A 19,542-nucleotide genomic window follows, 5' to 3' on the forward strand; every position below is an offset into this window, starting at 1 on the left:
CTAAACACATTGATGAAAGTAGAACAGTAGATGTAGTGTATATGGATTTCAGCAAGGCATTTGGTAAGGTACCCCATGCAAGGCTTATTGAGAAAGTAAAGAGGCATGGAATCCAAGGAGAGGTTACTTTTTGTATCCAGAATTGGCTTTCCCACAGAAGGCAAAGAGTGGTTGTAGATGGGTCATATTCTGCATGGAGGTTGGTGACCAGTGGAGTGCCTTAGGGTTCTGTTCTGGGACCCCTTCTCTTCATGATTTTTATAAATGACCTGGATGTGGAAATGGAGGGATGGGTTAGTAAATTTGCTGATGACACAAAGGTTGGGGGTGCTGTGGATAGTGTGGAGGGCTGTCAGATGTTACAGTGGGACATTGTTGGGATGCAAAATTGGGCTGAGAAGTGGCAGTTAGTGTTCAACACAGATAAGTGTTAGGTGGTTCATTTTGGGAGGTCAAATATGATGGCAGAATATAGTATTAATGGTAAGACTCTTGGCAGTGTGGAGGATCAGAGGGATCTTGGGGTCCAAGTTCATAGGACACTCAAAGCTGCTGCGCAGGTTGACTCTGTGGTTAAGAAGACATAAGGTACACTGGCCTTTATCAACCGCGCAATTGAGTTCAAGAGCTGAGAGGTAATGTTACAGTTGTATAGGACCCTGGTCAGACCCCACTTGGAGTACTGTGCTCAGTTCTAATCACCTCACTACAGGAAAGATGTGGAAACTATAGAAAGGGTACAGAAGGGATTTACAAGGATTTTGCCTGGATTGGGGAGCATACCTTATGAGAATAGGTTGAGTGAACTTAGCCTTTTCTCTTTGGAGTGACAGAGGATGAGATGTGACCTGATAGAGGTGTATAAGATGATGAGAGGCACTGATTGTGTAGATAGTCAGAGGCTTTTTCCCAGGGCAAGCACAAGGGGGCTACGTTTTTATTCAGAGAGTGGTGAGTGCGTGGAATGGGCTGCGGTGATGGTGGTGGAGGCAGATACAATAGGGTCTTTTAAGAGACTCCTGGACAGGTACACGGAGCTTAGAAAAATAGAGGGCTATGGGTAAGCCTAGTTAATTTCTAAAGTAAGTACATGTTCAGCACAGCATTGTGGGCCGAAGAGCCTTTATTGTGCTATAGAGTTTTTATGTTTCTATGTTAAAGTAGAGAATAGAATCCAACCATTGCCTCTCTGCTTATTTTTGTTGTTTGATTGACATAACCCAGTCAATCAGTATGTTAAACAATATCATCTGACAGCACACAGCTTTGCATGACCCCTGTCTTGACTTCAAAGCTCAAGTTATGATCCCCAACTGTGCAGGTTAAAATTAGCATCAAAACTCTGGATAAGCTGGACAATTTTGCAAGGGATCCCATATGATATGAGAAATTGCCAGAGGCTCTCCCTGTGGATGCTATCAAAAGCCTTTTCAAATTCTACAAAATTTTGCATACAGTTTTCCCTGCCACTCTGTGCACTGCTCTAGGATGTTATGCAGCATGAAGATCTGGTTGACACAGCCTCTGTTCTTCCTGAAGCCAGTTTGCTCCATCCCCAAACACATCAACAGCATCTGTAATCCATCTGGACAATGTCTTGGGCGAGAATTTTGCTGGCCAGTGACGAATGTGTGATGCCACACCAGTTGTTGCAGACACTTAGCACTCGGTTCTTGGGGATGCTGACAATGAATCCCTTTTTTCCAGTCCTTGGTTACTTGTCTCCATTCTCAGATGACAGTAAACAGTGGTTGCAGGATGGCTGCTGCAACCTTTGGTTCAGCTTTCACCCGTTTGGCGTTCAAATTGTCACGTCCTGGAGCTTTGCTGTTCTTTAATGATTTAATTGCAGCAATGATCTCTCCTTTCTTGTGTGGATCTGCATTGATATAGAGGTCCTCTGCTGCCTCTTGTATGTCATCTTCTTCCCTTGGTGGAGGTCTATTCAATAATTCTCTGAAATATTCTGTCCATCATGTTTCTTGTTCTTTCTCAGTTGTCAAATGCAGACCACTATTCTTGACTCTCACGGGACCACTGGATCTAGTCTGGAATCTTCCACATACTAATTTTGAACGCTTGTATATATTTCCCTGATCACCTTTATTTGCTCCTTCTTCAGCCTCCTCTGCAAGACCTTCCATATAGACTCTCTTTTCCTTTCTTACAAGTCTCTTCACTTTCTTGTTAGCTTCAGTTTATGCTGATATATGTTTCATGCAGACTTTGCATCTAACACTTTCTTCTTAATTTTCTGTCTTTCCTCTAAGGCTGTCCATGCTCTCTGCTGTATCCATTCTTTGTTCATCTTTCTAGCTCTGTATCCTAGACAAGATTCACTGCTTTCCTTGAGGAATGAGGCAATCTGTTTCCACGTTGCATCAATCATGTCTATTGACACATCCTCGTCATGATCTTGCAAGGCCTGAAATCTGATTTTCAGCTGAGTGGTGAAGGCAGATCTCACACCGGTGTCCTCTTGCTCCTCGGCATCAAAATGTCTTTGTAAATGTGTTCTGATCCCCATGCTCCTTGGCTTGAGTTTCATCACTGCGACAACAAGGTGGTGCTCCCTCCCCATATCTGCTCCACCTTTACATCCTGCATGGATGGTCTCCATGAACCATTGATCACCAAATGGTCAATCTGGTTGTTGTTGCATCCATTAGGTGAGCACCATGTCAGTCTGTGGAGTTCATGGTGTGGAGCGAGTGTCCCTCCCATGACCAGATTACACATGGAACAAATTTCCACCATCCTTCATTATTGTTCCACATCCATGCATGTCCTTGGCCCTAGTGAAGTATGAGTTGTTATTTCCTATTTTGGCATTTAGATTTCCCATGATGATGATTATGTCATGGTGTTGTATTAACTCTACCTTCAACTGCAGCTGGTCGGAGACGATATCCTTTTCTTTAATATCACTGTCGTTAGTTGGAGCATAGCACTGGATCACAGTTACGTTCACTTGCTTCCCATTCAGCCCGACTCTCATCAGCCTACTGTTGATTGGCTTCCACTCCAGCAAGCACTTCTCAATGCCCTTATTCAAAATGACAGCTACACCATCATGATGCTGACTGTCTTCCCTTCCTCAGTATAAAACTGTTTCACTAGTTGCTGCCCTTAGTCTGTCAGACCCTTTCCATCTGCTTTCACTGACACCCACTATATGTAGACAGAAACGACTCATTTCTGCAGTTATTTGTGCTAACTTGCCAGTTGTACGTAGTTCAGACATTCCAAAATCCAACTTTGGTCTTTGTCTTAGTGGTATACAGGGCTTCCTTCATCATGCCAGTAGCTTCCTCTCTGTTTTGACTACTGTCAGTCATGCGAGCCCCAAGTGGAGACTCAGGAATACTGTCGCACAGAAATACAGAAGGAATGCTCATTGCTGTGTCTGTAACAATTTTTGACCAATCAGCATTCTTAGTCCTGAGCTAAAAACCATGAACCAGGAAGTCTGGCCTCCACCCTTTGACCTGTTCAGCATGGGTGACCCTACCAGGGCCCTGACTCCAGCCAATATCCCTGTCTGGGTCATTGAGGTACATGAGCATCCAAACCCTACAACAAGGTGGTGGTCCTCTTGGAGAGGTCCATGAACACGAACTTGTTATTCTATTTTTGTAATATTTATTTATTTTGTAATTTACTGTAATTTAATGTCTTAGCACAGTTCTGTTGCTTCAAAGCAACAAATTACATACCGGAAAGTAGTATTGAACCTCATACTGGTTCTGATTTAGAAGTTTGAGATTAGGGGCCGCTGATTATAATTAAAACTGCAAAGGTTTAGTGCATTATTATTGCTGAATTAAATTTAGGAAGATTTGGGTAATGGGCTCATCAATAGTGTTAAGGAATGGCATGAGGAAAATTGTGCTGTTCACATCAATGTATTAGAAATAAAATAGAAAAGATTATGGAGGCAATCAAAGCGGTGATATCCAGATTTATTGGAGTAGAGGCACTCAATACCGTTATGTGACAATAAATTCCTTTTCTTGTCACCTCGCTAGCACTGCTGCTGTTTCCGTTATGCAATGTCTTGATTTAACATCTAGTAATAAATTAAGTTAACCAATTAGTGCTGCATTAGAGTGAAAGACCTAAACATGCAGGAGTGTAAATGCTTGACCCCTGCATCACTGACAGGCAATTGATGTCAGAAGAGCGAAGCTGTAAACAGCATATTGCAGTGGGATAAACGAGAAGGCTCCAGTCCCTGAAAGGGAGATGGTCTTCACTGTGAAGAAATGTTGTACTGTGTATCTTGGAAGCGGATTCACTGTCCACATACTACATTGAGGGGAGATCCCTTGACAGTTAAGTACCAATATGCAGAGAACTAAAAATAAATGGGCATGATGATATTAAAGAAGCAAATGAAATAAATTATCCTCATTTAAATGTCAGGAGTTAAGCTTTGCTTTTTTCATGAATTCATTAGGTTTCATTTCTCCAACATTTTGAAAAGGTATGAAAGCAGCTATGAACATCTATTTCAAGCAATGACTGGAATAATTCACTTTTGTTTCCAAAGATAAGATTTGTTGTTCCTTTTGCTCATGTATATTTTTAAATAGGTCTCTATGGTCCTTTCAGTTGAAATTTACGTCAGCTGCATTGTGCAAACCTGTTCCATGTTGAAGAAACATATCACATAATACATTGAAAGTCTCAATTCCAAGTGTCAAGTTTTAAAGAGAAAGTAATGGAATACCAGGGGTGCAAGAAAGTATACCTTTGCACCTGGGTTTCACCATCAAAAGCTTTCACTGTTATGCAGAATGAAAATAAACTAAATAAAAACATGCATTTTAAAAATACCTTCCGTTTTTAAGTCACCTAAATGGAAATTAGATGCTTTATGAGTGCTCATTCTTGTAATGAAGGAATTGTGACAGTCAATTTTTGCAGACAGGAAGCTTCAAAAATCTATAATCTGCACATGGCCTAGTAATTTATTTTGGTCAATGAGAAGTCAAACATATAACACCAAGAATGCTAGGAAACTGAAAAATCCTCAATAGATTAGTCAGCAACTAGGGAGAGAGAGAACTAACACTTTGGGTTGATGACCCCAGCAGTTTTGATGCTACCTGATCTACTGAGTCCTTCCAGCTTGTGCTTTTTGAAAGATAAATGTTGGCCAAGACACAGGGGGAAATTCTTCATCTCTACTGTGTAATTATGTAGTGTTCCGTTGAGAGGCAGGAAGTCTGACTCTCCGGCACTCAGAACTAAGTTGGAGTACTGTGCTCAGTTAACTCCTCATTTACCATACAAAGGCCCTTACGCTAATAATAAACATAGCTTACTCACCCATCTTTAATGAACAAAGGAAATGTGTTCAATTAAATTTCCAGAGATGCACTGTGTTGGTATTGGGTTTGTTGACTGCAAAGTTCTATTCTCAAATGAAGACCTTAAGCCCGATCAGATATAAATAGCCAAGAGTACTCCCACTAAAGGGAGATTATACTGTAACTATCCAACTTTCAAAGACTAGTTCATTTCCCTGTTTATTCTCCACAGTAAATTTAGCTGCCAATACCCACTATTAGAGTGGTGAGACCCTCCTCCCTACCAAGGAGAAGGTACTTCCAGCTACCAAAGTAGTTTAAAGCACAGTTCACTTATTTTCAGTAATAAACATTTAAATCCAAACATTCTTAAAAGCATTTAAAACTCACGGAGGATTTCTATCTTATAAAAGAAGCTTCCGAATTACAAACCACCTCTAAAACACCAAGGTTTTCCAAAACTCAGGTACAATTCATACCAACTAAGAAAAACAACCAACAATGCGAACAAACAAATTGTCCTTGTAGAAGTCAAAGCCAGAGGAATGGATTCTAATTCACCCCATTCCTAAAAGCTTGAATTGTTCACCACATTAATACAGTCTCTTTGCCACTTGGGTGACTTAACATGTAGAAACATAGAAACATAGAAAACCTACAGCACAATACAGGCCCTTCGGCCCACGAATTTGTACCAAACATGTCCCTACCTTAGAAATTACTAGGCTTACCTATAGCTCTCTATTTTACTAAGCTCCATGTACCTATCCAAAAGTCTCTTAAAAGACCCTATCGTATCCACCTCCATCACCGTTGCCGGCAGCCCATTTCACGTACTCACCACTCTCTGAGTAAAAAATTTACCCCTGACATCTCCTCTGTACCTACACCTCAGCAAGTTAAACCTGTGTCCTATTGTAGCAACCACTTCAGCCCTGGGAAAAAGCCTCTGACAATCCACACAATCAACGCCTCTCATCATCTTGTACACCTCTATCAGGTCACCTCTCATCCTCTGTCGCTTCAAGGAGAAAAGGCCGAATTCACTCAACCTATTCTCATAAGGCATGCTCCCTAATCCAGGCAACATCCTTGTAAATCTCCTCTGCACCCTTTCTGTGGCTTCCACATCCTTCCTGTAGTGAGGCGACCAGAACTGAGCACAGTACTCCAAGTGTGATCTGACCAAGATCCTTTATAGCTGCAACATTACCTCTCGGCTCTTAAACGCAATCTGACGAATGATGAAGCCCAATGCATCATATACCTTCTTAACCACAGAGTCAACCTGCACAGCTGCTTTGAGCAACCTATGGACTTGGACCCCAAGATCCCTCTGATCCTCCACACTGCCAAGAGTCTTACCATTAATACTATATTCTGCCATCGTATTTGATCTACAAAAATGAACCATTTCACACTTATCTGGGTTGAACTCCATCTGCCACTTCTCAGCCCAGTTTTGCATCCTATCAGTGTCCTGCTGTAACCTCTGACAGCCCTGCACATTATCTACAACACCCTCAACCTTTGTGTCATCAGCAAACCTACTAACCCATCCTTCCACTTCTTCATCCAGGTCATTTATAAAAATCACAAACAGCAAGGATCCCAGAACAGATGCCTGAGGCACTCCACTGGAGACCGATCTCTATAACCACTCTTTGCCTTCTGTGGGCAAGCCAGTCCTGGATCCACATAGCAATGTCCACTTGGATCCCATGCCTCCTTACTTTCTCAATAAGCCTTGCATGGGGTACCTTATCAAATGCCTTACTGAAATCCATATACACTACATCTACTGCTCTTCCTTCATCAATGTGTTTAATCATATCCTCAAAAAATTCAATCAGGCTCATAAGGCACAACCTGCCCTTGACAAAGCCATGCTGACTATTCCTAATCATATTATACCACTCCAAATGTTCATAAATCCTTCCTCTCGGGATCTTCTCCATCAACTTACCAACCACTGAGGTAAGACTCACTGGTCTACAATTTCCTGGGCTATCTCTTCTCACTTTCTTGAATAAAGGAACAACATCCGCAACCCTCCAATGCTCCAGAAACTCCCATGCCCCATTGATGATACAAAGATCATTGCCAGAGGCTCAGCAATCTCCTCCCTCGCTTCCCACAGTAGCCTGGGGTACATCTCATCTGGTCACAGTGACTTATCCAACTTGATGCTTTCCAAAAGCTCTAGCACATCCGCTTTCTTAATATCGACATGCTCAAGCTTTTCAGTCTGTTGCAAGTCATCACTACAATCACCAAGATCCTTTTCCATAGTGTTCATTAATTAACTCTGCTATTTCCTCTGTTTCCATAGACACTTTCCCACTGTCACACTTGATAGGTCCTATTCTTTCACATCTTATCCTTTTGCTCTTTACATACTTGTAAAATGCCTTGGGGTTTTCCTTAATCCTGCACACCAAGGGCTTTTCATGGCCCCTTCTGGCTCTCCTAATTTCTTTCTTAAGCCCCTTCCTAGCAGCCTTATAATTTTCTAGATCTCTAACATTACCTAGCTTTCTGAACCTTTTGTAAGCTTTTCTTTTCTTATTGACTAGATTTATTACAGCCTTTGTACACCATGGTTCCTGTACCCTACCATAACTTCCCTGTCTCATTGGAACGTACCTATTCAGAGCTCCACACAAATATCCCCTGAACATTTGCTACATTTCTTCCGTACATTTCCCTGAGAACATCTCTTTCCAATTTAAGTTTCCAATTTCTTGCCTGATAGCCTCATAATTCCTTTTACTCCATTTAAGTGCTTTTCTAACTTGAGTGGCCCTATCTCTTTCCAATGCTGTTTTAAAGGAATCAGAATTATGATCTCTATCTCAAAATGTTCTTCCACTGAGAGATCTGACACCTGACCAGGTTCATTTCCCAATACCAAATCAAGTCCAGCCTCTCCTCTTGTAGGCTTATCTACACATTGTGTCAAGAAACCTCCCTGAACACACCTAACAGAATCCACCTCATCTAAACCCCTTGCTCTAGGGAGATGCCAATCAATATTTGGCAAATTAAAAATCTCCCATCACGACAACTCTGTTATTATTACACCTTTCCAGGATCTGCTTCCCGATCTGCTCCTCAATATCCCTGTTACTATTGGGCAGCATATAAAAAGTATGCAGGAATGTTTTTGACCCCTTCCTGTTCCTAACCTCCTCCCACAGAGACAATCCCTCCATGGTGTCCACCTTTTCTGCAGCCATGACACTATCTCTGATCAACAGTGCCACACCCCCACCTCTTTTGCCTCCTTCCTTGTCCTTTCTGAAACATCTAAAACCCGGCCCTTGAAGTAACCATTCCTGTCCCTGAGCCATCTAAGCCTCTGTGATGGCCACCACATCATATCTCCAAGTACTGGTCCACGTTCTAAGCTCATCTGCTTTGTTCACAACACTCTTTGCTTTAAAGTATAAGCACCTCAAACCTTTGGTCTGAGCGAGTCCCTTCTCTATCACCTGCCTATCCTCCCTCTTGCACTGTCTACAAGCTTTCTCTATTTGTGAGCCAGCCTCCACTTCCCCAGTCTCTTCAGTTCGGTTCCCATCCCCCAGCAATTCTAGATTAAGCTCTCCCCAGTACCCTTAGCAAACCTCCCCACCAGGATATTGGTCCCCCTGGGATACAAGTGCAACCCGTCCTTTTTGTACAGGTCACACCTACTCCAAAAGAGGTCCCAATGATCCAGAAATCTGAATCCCTGCTCCCTGTTCCAATCCCTCAGCCACAAATTTATCCTCCACCTCATTCTATTCCTATTCTCACTGTCACATGATACAGGCAGTCATCCCGAGATTACTACCTTTGCTGTCCTGCTTCTCAACTTCCTTCCTAACTCCCTGTAGTCTTTTTTCAGGACCTCTTCCCTTTTCCTACCTATGTCATTGATAGGAATGTACCATGACTTCTGGCTGTTCTCCTTCCCACTGCAGGATATCTTGGACATGATCTGAAAAATCCCGGACCCTGGCATCTGAGAGGCAAACTACCATCCGAGTTTCTTTTCTGTGTCCACAGAATCGTCTGTCTGACCCCCTAACTATAGAGTCCCCTATCACTACTGCCTTCATCTTCCTTTCCCTACCCTTCTGAGCCACAGGGCCGAACTCTATGCCTGAGGCATGGCCACTGCCGCTTCCCTCAGGTAGGCTGTCACCCACCCAACCGTACTCAAACAGGAGTACTTATTGTCAAGGGGTACAGCCACAGGGGTACTCTAGTACCTGACTCTTCCCCTTCCCTCTCCTGATTGTTACCCACTTGCCTCTCTCCTGTATTTGATGTATTTGATATTTCCTCAGATAACTTTTTTACACAAACAATCTAAAAGATTTTTGGAGACACAGACCACTGCTACCCTCCATTAATGCTCTGAAGCTAACTTCCTTGAGTACGTACAACTCCCAACTATAAATGCATCCATTTTTTTCTTATGCTACTAAAAATGATATTATGCATCTAGTCTGCAACCATCCTTGAGCTAAGCAATTTTGGCAGCTTGTCTACTTTGAAACAAACCAAATTAAATAACACATTATCTTATATTGAACCTCTTAAACAGCAATAAACCAGGTGTTTTGGGCTAGCAGTCAGTGACATAGATGGAGCTTGTTTGCAAAGTTGTGTTTTCAACTTCAAGCTGATTACTGCTTTCTATTTCCATTTTAAGAACTGAAGACTGGCTTCCATAGATGACCAAAAGGTAAACAATGTTAGTTAGAAATGAACTTACATCTGTATGACCTTTACAAGTGGCAGCTGCTGAGGTTAGAAAGCCGAGCTTGGCAAACAACCAAGAAGCCCACTGGCCCAGGAAGCAAATATCCATCACAGCTTACAAATGTTTACATGTTTTATTCTTGGATCTTTATTTACAATTTGACTCTTTCATTACATTTTCCCTGCTTCAATATTTATCTGCATTAGAAGGATTGTTCTATTCAGATAACAAAGCATTAGAAATAGATGGTCAGAAATGGTCACCATGATTATTGCAGTGAGAATATCAGAGAATAAAAATCAATGTGATAATTGTGGGTACAGAGTATTGAGAAAGGACAAAGTGGACAAGAACCTGGATGAATTTGCCTTATGGAGTGAGTAAGTTGAGGGGCAAATTAATTTAATTACTAACAGGGAGATGCATTAAAAGCTGCAAGGTGAACTACTTCCTACTTCAGTAAACATAAAAAATAATTAAAAATATACCAGCACTTGGAATATTCTTCAAGTGACACAGGACAATACAAATGCTGAAATCAGGTGTTAAAAAAAAAAGCAAACCACAGGGAGAAATCAGTGGGTCCAGCATCATCCCTAAAAGCTGATGTTCAATATTTCAGATCATGGGCCTGTAGCAGCACTGAGTATTCTAGAGTCATGCAGTCACATAGCATGGAAACATAGCTTTTGGCCATGTCAACAAGGTTGTTATCTCAGCAGCTCCCATTTGGTCCATATTAATTTAATGAGGTCAAGAAATATTAAGTAGGAAATGTTGTTACTTAATGGGAGTCTTCAACCAAACAAATAGAATCTGAAATCGAGAAGAGTAATTAGAAACAGAACCTGTTGTTTCTTGATCTAAAATGTCAAGTAGAACATAATTTAATACTTTTAATTTGATATTTGTAAATGACCCAGAAATGATACAAGAAACACCCTCTGGGGGCCAGTGATACCAAGATTATAAAACAATTAAGTTGCACAGGAACAAACTGCGCTGGCGGTTGGTTGAAATAGATTTTGTGCTAGTTTGATATGAAATGCAACACCAAAGAAAATCTAGTTCAGAGAGTGAACGAAATGTCAAGCATTTACCCTTACCTCACTCTCTGGGCCTGTCATAAACATACTTTACAGCCAGTGTTGTTTTGAACCCAATCATTTTGAAGATCTGTTAAAAGTATTACCAACCCAGACAGCTAAAGTTTTCATTCCTTCAATTGTATTGCTTCTTAAGTGAACATGATTTCATTCTTATCTATACAAGGTCATTTCTACAGGAAGATACAAAGATGAATGTGGGCAATTCTGTATATTCTATAATTTGCTGAAATAGTGCATACTGTAATTATTTTGAAAGTTAACAATAATGAGTTAGTGTACATATTGAAATGTAAATAAAAATCTTGAACTTCCTTTGAGAACACAGGATGGAAATAATGGCACCATATAATTGTATTGATTTTCATTCCAGGCTCCTTTGAGAGGAGCTCTACACTGGGTTGATGGAATCTCTGACTTCAAATGAAATATCACTTAACTTGAGCACTCTATCATTACATTATGCAGATACCAAGAGCTATTACATGCACAAATCTACATTATTTTGCCAATGTATCTCAATCCAGAACTGAAAATTGTTTTCAAGTGCCTGATATGTTGGTCTCAGTCTCTTTATAGGTACTCTCTTATCAATAATGCTGCATTTATAAAAAGAACTAGTGTAGACCCAAAAGATAAATATTTGTTATCCAGTCAAATAGATCTATTGTAACTTCCATTCAGTTAATCAGACAGAGCTTGACTGGATTTGACTGGATTTTTCACTTCATCAAAATATTGTAGATGGTTTTCAAAAACTTATTTTAGAGTTATTTATTTAAACTGTGTGGCTAGCCATGAAAGCTCTTCATATTTCTTAATAACAAGGATACATTTCCCTGATCAAAATGCTGGTACAATCAGAAGACTGAATATTTGAGCAGCAGTCCACCTGACCTTAACAATTCACTGCTCAAAAGTCAGTTTACATTCCATCCACAAACAAGGTAATTCACTTATTTTTTGATCTCTTCTGAGTTGTTGGAAGTTTGTATATTTTCCTTTAAGTCAATAACTCCAGGAAGATGCCTGACACAGTAGGAGAGTGAGTTCTGGCTCCTTTCTTATCAGGCCCCTGCCTTTGTAGTTTTCCAGCTGTCCTCATTTAGAATGAACATCTTTCTCAGCAGTAACAGTGCACCATTATTTACTTGGCCACTGGGAATAGAAACATTTAATTAGCCCACCCAATAGCACAGAGTGCTCGAGTTTTCTCCCACACTCTAAAGGTGTACGAATTAGTGTTCATAAGCTTTGACGTTGTAAGTATGGTGACACTTGTGGCCAATCACCAGCCTATCTTGGTCAGTGTTGGCCATTGACGGAAACAACAAATTTCACTGTATTTTTGATATTTCAATGTACACGTGACAAGTAAAGCTAATCATTTAAAATATTAAAATAAGTAATTTTCTGAGATGTGCCTGGCAGCAGTGATCCTTCATTTTAAAAAGAAGTGACCAGTTGATGCTGAGTCCCAATATTGTTTATCATACATACAAACAATTTGGATGATAATGTTGATAATGCGGTCAGAAAGTTTGAGGATGATTTTGGTGGTGCAGTGTGTAGTAAAGAAAATTACAGATGATACAACAGGAACTGGCAACGTAGGTCAAGGAATAGCAGATCAAATTTAATTCAGATGAGTGTGAGGTGCTGTATTAAGATCAGTTAGCCCAGAGTAGGATTTACACAGTAAGTGGTAGGGCCTTGGAGAGACCCCATTTTGACCCCATTGTTTCTTAAAATGGTGATATAGATATGTGGCCTGGGGAAAAGTCACGACAACAAATACTTTCTCGAGTTTTAATTCCTTTATCTGTTTTAGATGTTTTAGTGCCGGAAGAGGGTCTTAAAACAAAATGAACTAATTTACAACCAGTTTCTGCCATTACAATCTCAGTTTAATCTTCAATCCACACCCTTGTGTATCGACGGATTGTGTATGCAGTATAAAAGTACATAAAGTGAACCGCACAAAACTAAAACAGTAGTGGCAATTCTGAAGGAACACAAGACAAACATCATTGGAATCCCCCCAACCCTGTACCTTATACACAGCAGCAAAAATGTAAGTGAGTACATCTCATCTAAGACGTCTACTCCCACACACGCTTAACATCCAAACAGAGACTAAACATTCACATTACACTGTTACATTCACAATCAGTCATGATACAATAAAGTTAGACAAAAGGTACACTTTGGCACAACTTTTACACAATATTGCCTGGTAGTTAAATTACAGGAAGACTGACCTACCTGGCCGGTAAGGAACTTTGCACAAGCCATGCTATCTGCGCCGATGCTTTCACTTGTGAAAATCTAAAGCAGCCACATGTAAAACATGTCAAATTACCGATATTCTCGATTCGCCAACAAGCATAAACAAATTCACATGGATATCGTCAATTAATATTCACTTTTCCTCACCGTGCCCAGTATCTCTGGGAGGAACTTAATCCCAAAGCCCTACCAGCTGCTTCTACAGAAAACAAAATGGTCTTCCCACTATCCCGCATGTGCGTAATGATGTCACCGTCTCCACTTAAAGGCACAGACAACTATTCCAGCATTACCCAGATGGGTGCCCAAGTAAACTTTTAACAATATTGAATAAGATTTGACAGTCATCCAGTCACATAGATATACAGGGCACTGAAAAGGCCTTCATCAGTTTGGGTACTGAGTACAGAACTTGGTACATCGTGTCATACTGTACAAGTCAGTGGTGAGACTGCACTTAGAGTGTTGTACATCATTCTGATTGTCAAACTGTAGGAAGGACATCATTAAGCTGGAAAGATTCACAGGACTGCAACAGGACTGAAGGGCTTAAGTTAATAAGGAGAGACAGGACAAGACGGGACTATTTTCCCTAGAGCACTGGAGGCTGAGGGGGGTAACCTTGTAAAGAGATAAAACCATGAGGGGTGTGGATAAAGTGCATGGCCCAGGGTGGGAAGTCTACAACCAGAATATATAAATTTAAGGTGAGAGGGGAAGCATTCTCCCACACAGAGAGTGATGCGTATATGGAACGAGCTGCCAGACAATGCTGCAGAGACAGTTTCCATGTGTAAAAGACATTTCGTGAAGTACATGAATAGAAATGTTTAGAAGGATATAGGCCAAATGTAGTCAAATGGGTAGAACTCAGATCAATATTTTGGTCATCAAGGACAAGTTAGGCTAAAGGGGATATTTGTGTGCTCTATAACTCTATGATTCTCAGTCCTGCTTATTTTTTTAGGATCTGTAAATTCAGCACAGATAAGATTTTGAGTCAGATATTGGATATTTGCTTTGTTCTGATAATTTGACGTCTTAGAAAAATTACTCCTGTATCTCAGAATTTCAACATCAGCGAATTAACAAAATACTAATTTCAGCACATTGCACATATGCTTCAAATGATATAACCATTATATAATATAATATTGTCCATGATATAACAACGTGAGGCTCTGTGGAAAATCATTTTGAAGCTTGGAAGCTCAAACAACTTTAGCACCATTGTAAGACACTTCCAGAGTAAGGTGACTCTCTTCATAGAATCCAATTGGATCTATCTCTGAATGTTTAGCTATCTGTCTGATGTAAAACATTGTGATGCATTGGTGAAATAATGTTACAGAACCAGCAACTGGGATTCAATCCAAACCTCCTGTAGAATCTGTACAAAGATTATGTTCACCTTGTGAATCTATGAGTTTCTTCTAGGTATTCCTCCCATTGACAAAATCAGCTGACCTGATTGATTAAATAATCATCCACTGTTAATTGCCCTAAAGCATGGCTGAATGGGTGGAACATCTCAGGTATGGACAGCCGAATGGGATTTACTGTGGATCCAACGGGCTGGAGAGCCAATTTCCATGCTCTGTTTCGATGACTTATCTTCTATTCCACTTCTTTTAGAACTTGTGCAAAAGTTAATCCAAGTACATCTGATGCAGGGCTTTGATGACCAATGCCAGACTAACAGCAACCTCTTCGCTCTCTTTCACCTCTCAGCTAGAATGAAAAGAAAATTGGCTACAGGCTGTTCTATCGATGCATGCTCAAAAAGAAGACATCCAAACTGCTCTAAACCTTACATGAATCCATGTCTAATTCTGGTGGGTGTGTTGGCTTGCTCCCAATCAATCCTTGGAGATCTACATTCAAAAAGGTCCACACACAAAGAAGGTCAACATTAAAAGCAGAAAAGTGTATTACACTTTAGAAATCATAGAATTATAGAAATGTACACTTCAGAAATATTTGACGGTGCTGGCTATCCATCTTAATCCCATGTACAACACGGGAGAGGAACTCAGCAGGTCCGGCAGCATCCATGGAAATGAGCAGTCAACGTTTCGGGCCACGACCCTTCGCCAGGACTGAAGAGGGAGGGGGCAGGGGCCCTATAAAGAAGGTGGGGGGAGGGTGGGGAGGAGAAGGCTGGTAGGTGCAAGTTGAGAGACCAATAAGAGGAAAGATCAAGGGGTGGGGGAGGGGAAGCAGGGAGGGGATAGGCAGGAAAGGTGAAGAAGGAATGTAAGGGGAAAGCACTATGTGTAGTAGAAGAAGGGAGAAGCCTGAGAGAGGTGATAGGCAGCTGCAGGAGAGGGCAGTGTGAAACTGGGATGGGGGAAGGGAGAGGGAGAGAATTACCGTAAATTGGTGAATTCAATGTTCATGCCAAGGGTCTGGATTCTCCAACTTTGAACAAGGAGGAGATACTTCTATCTAGCAAAGTAGCTTAAACTCTGCTCAATTGTTTTTAGTGATGCATTTTTAAATTTAGACACAATTCTTAAAACACATTTAATCCTCATGGATGATTTCTATCTCAAAAGAGATTTCCAAATTACAAACAATTTCTAAAACACAAAGGATTTCCAAAACAAAGATACAATTCCAATAAACCAAAAAGACATACCAATTTTGCAGATGAATGAGTCAGAGGAATCAAAGATGGAGGAATGGATTCTAAAGATCCCCTTTTTTTGTCATCCTTCTTATCATCCCTTGACTATTCATAGCAAACCTGACTGTTCTCCAATATTTATTAGAAACACAGAGACATAGAAAACCTACAGCACAATACAGGCCCTTCGGCCCACAAAGCTGTGCTGAACATGTCCTTACTTTAGAATTTACCTAGGGTTACCCAGAGCCCCAAGCTCCATGTATCTAACCAGGAGTCTCTTAAAAGACCCTATCGTATCCGCCTCCACCACTGTCGCCGGCATCCCATTCCATGCTCTCACCACTCTCTGCGTAAAAATCTTACCCCAACATCTCCTCTGTAACTACTTCCAAGCACCTTAAAACTGCCCTCTCATGCTAGCCATCTCAGCCCTGGTAAAAAGCCTCTGATTATCCACACGATCAATGCCTCTCATTATCTTATACATCTCTATCAGGTCACAGCTCATCCTTCGTTGCTCCAAGGAGAAAAGGCTGAGTTCACTCAAACTATTCTCATAAAGGATGCTCCCCAAACCAGGCAACATCCTTGTAAGCAACACACACAAAATGCTGGTGGAACACAGCAGGCCAGGCAGCATCTATAGAGAAAAGAACTGTCAACGTTTCAGGCTGAGACCCTTCGTCAGGACTAACTGAAAAGAAAGATACTAAGAGATTTGAAAGTAGGAGGGGGAGGGGGAAATGCAAAATGATAGGAGAAGGAGAACATCATTGTAAATCTCCTCTGCACCCTTTCTATAGTTTCCATATACTTCCTGTAGTGAGGCGAACAGAACTAAGCACATTACTCCAAGTAGGGTCTGACCATGGACCTATATAGCTGCAACATTACCTCTTGGCTCTTAAACTCAATCCCACAATTGATGAAGGCCAATGCACCATATACTTTCTTAACCACAGGGTCAACCTGTGCAGCTGCTTTGAGAATCCTATGGATTCGGACCCCAAGATCCCTCTGATCCTCCACACTGTCAAGAGTCTACCATTGACACTATATTCTGCCATCATATTTGACTTACCAAAGTGAACCACCTTACACTTATCTGAGTTGAACTCCATCTGCTACGTCTCAGCCCAGATAGCCTCTGATAGCCCTCCACACTATCCACAACACAATGATCTGTGTCATCAGCAAATTTACTAACCCATCCCTTCACTTCTTCATCCAGGTCATTTATAAAAATCATGAAGAGTAAGGGTCCCAGAACAGATCCCTGAGGCACACCACTGCTTACTGATCTTCATGCAGAAAACAACCAGTCAACAGCCTGTCTTTGCCTCCTGTGGGCAAGCCAGTTCTGGATCCACAAAGCAATGTCCCCTTGGATCCCATGCCTCCTTATTTTCTCAATAAGCCTTTCATGGGGTACCTTATCAAATGCCTTGCTGAAATCTATATACGCTACATCTACTACTCTACCTTCATCACTGTGTTGAGTAACATCCTCAGAAAGATTCAATCAGGCTTGTAAGGCACAACCTACCTTTGACAAAGCCATGCTGACTATTCCTAATCTTATTATACCTCTCCAAATGTTCATAAATCCTGCCTCTCAGGATCTTCTCCATCAACTTACCAACCACTGAAGTAAGATTACTAACCACTGAAGTTATTCTGCCATTTTTTTTACTGATTGGTGACTTTGCACAAATGATCTAAAGGTTTCTGTGGTCAGAGATCCCAGACACCCAAAATTAATGTGAGGGCTGAGTCTCTGAATACACAAACCACCCAACTATTGTTAGATCAGTTATTTGATATGCTAAGTGACAGTATCATTCTGGTCTGCAAGCTTCCTTGAACTAAATAATTTAGCTAATATTGCCTGGTTTAATGCAGACACAATTAAAATAAACCCATTGTTTTATACTGCATCTCTTGAGCAGCCAGTCCAGTGCTATGTAGATAGTGCTGTTTGTTTGCAAAGGTGTTATTTCAACTTCACATTATTGTTTAGAATTCATATTAAGCACTGAAGACTGGTTCTGATTTATGACAAGAGGCTGAGCAAAGAATATTGGATGAAGGTTCAACTTACTCAAAAGCAACTCTTTGATCCCTGCAAGTGTCAGCTGCTGTGTTAGAAAGCAAAGTTTGGCAAAAAGAGATGGGCCCTGGATAGTGAATATCCTCACAGTTTTCTGTACTATCTTTGACTCCACTGATTTTTGTGTTGTCTACAGATTACTAATCAGACCACTTACATTTTCATCCAAATCGTATATATATTACCGACACAAAGATCCCAACACCAGTCCCTGCAGTACTCCACTAGTTACAGATTTTCAATCAGAATTACATCTATCAACCACTACCACTGGCTCTTATCACCCAGCCAGTTCTGGATGCAGTTTGTCAACTTACCTTGGATCCCTTGTACCTCAATGTTCTTGGAGCAGCCACCATGTGGGGCCACGTCGAAAACCTTACTCAAGTCTATGTAAGCCACGTCTATCACTCTGCCTTCATCCTATCACTCAGTCACTTCCTCAAAAACAACTCAGATTTGAGAGACATAAATGCCCTATGCACAAAACCATGTAGACTCCTTCCTTTCCAAGCAAAGATGAATCCCGTCCATTAGAATCTTCTCCAACTACTTTTCCAACACTGATACAAGGCTCACCAGCCGGCAGCTTCCAGACTTCACCCACCACCCATTTTGAACAAGAGATAGCATTAGAATCAGCTTTAATATCACTGGCATATGTTGCAAAATTTGTTGTCTTTGTGACAGAAGTAAAATGCAGTAAGAAGAAGAAAAATGTGAATTATAATATAAATTATAAAAATAAATAGAAAAATATTGAGGTAGTATTCATGTCCATTCAGAAATTGGAGGGCAGAGAGGAAGAAGCAGAATCACTAAGTGTGTGCCTTCAGGTTTCTGTACCTCCTTCTTGTTTTTTTTTCCCTGATGGTAACAATGAGAACAAAGCATGACCTGGGTGAGGGGAGTTCTCAATTATGGATGCCACCTTTTTGAGGTATCGCTCCTTGAAGATGTCCTGGATACTGCAAAGCTAATGCTGATGATGCAGCTGACTGAGTTTACAATTCACTGGAGCTTATTGCAATTGTGTGCTGTGTGCCTCCCCCACAATACCAGATGGTGATACAGCCAGTTAGAATCCTCTCCATGGTACTCCTGTAGAAATTTGTGAGTGTCTTTGGTGGCATACCAAATCTCCTCAAAGTCCAAATGAAATATAGCCATTGTCATGTTTTCTTTGGAGCTGCATCAATATGTTGGGTCCAGGATAGATTCTCAGAGATATTGACCCCCAGGAACTTGAAATTGCTCACTCCTTCCACTCTGATCACTCATTGAAGACTAGCGTGTGCCCTCATCTTACCCTTTCTGAAGTCAACAATCAATTC

This window comes from Hemitrygon akajei, chromosome 8, assembly GCF_048418815.1.
Source record: "Hemitrygon akajei chromosome 8, sHemAka1.3, whole genome shotgun sequence".
Lineage (NCBI taxonomy): Eukaryota > Metazoa > Chordata > Chondrichthyes > Myliobatiformes > Dasyatidae > Hemitrygon > Hemitrygon akajei.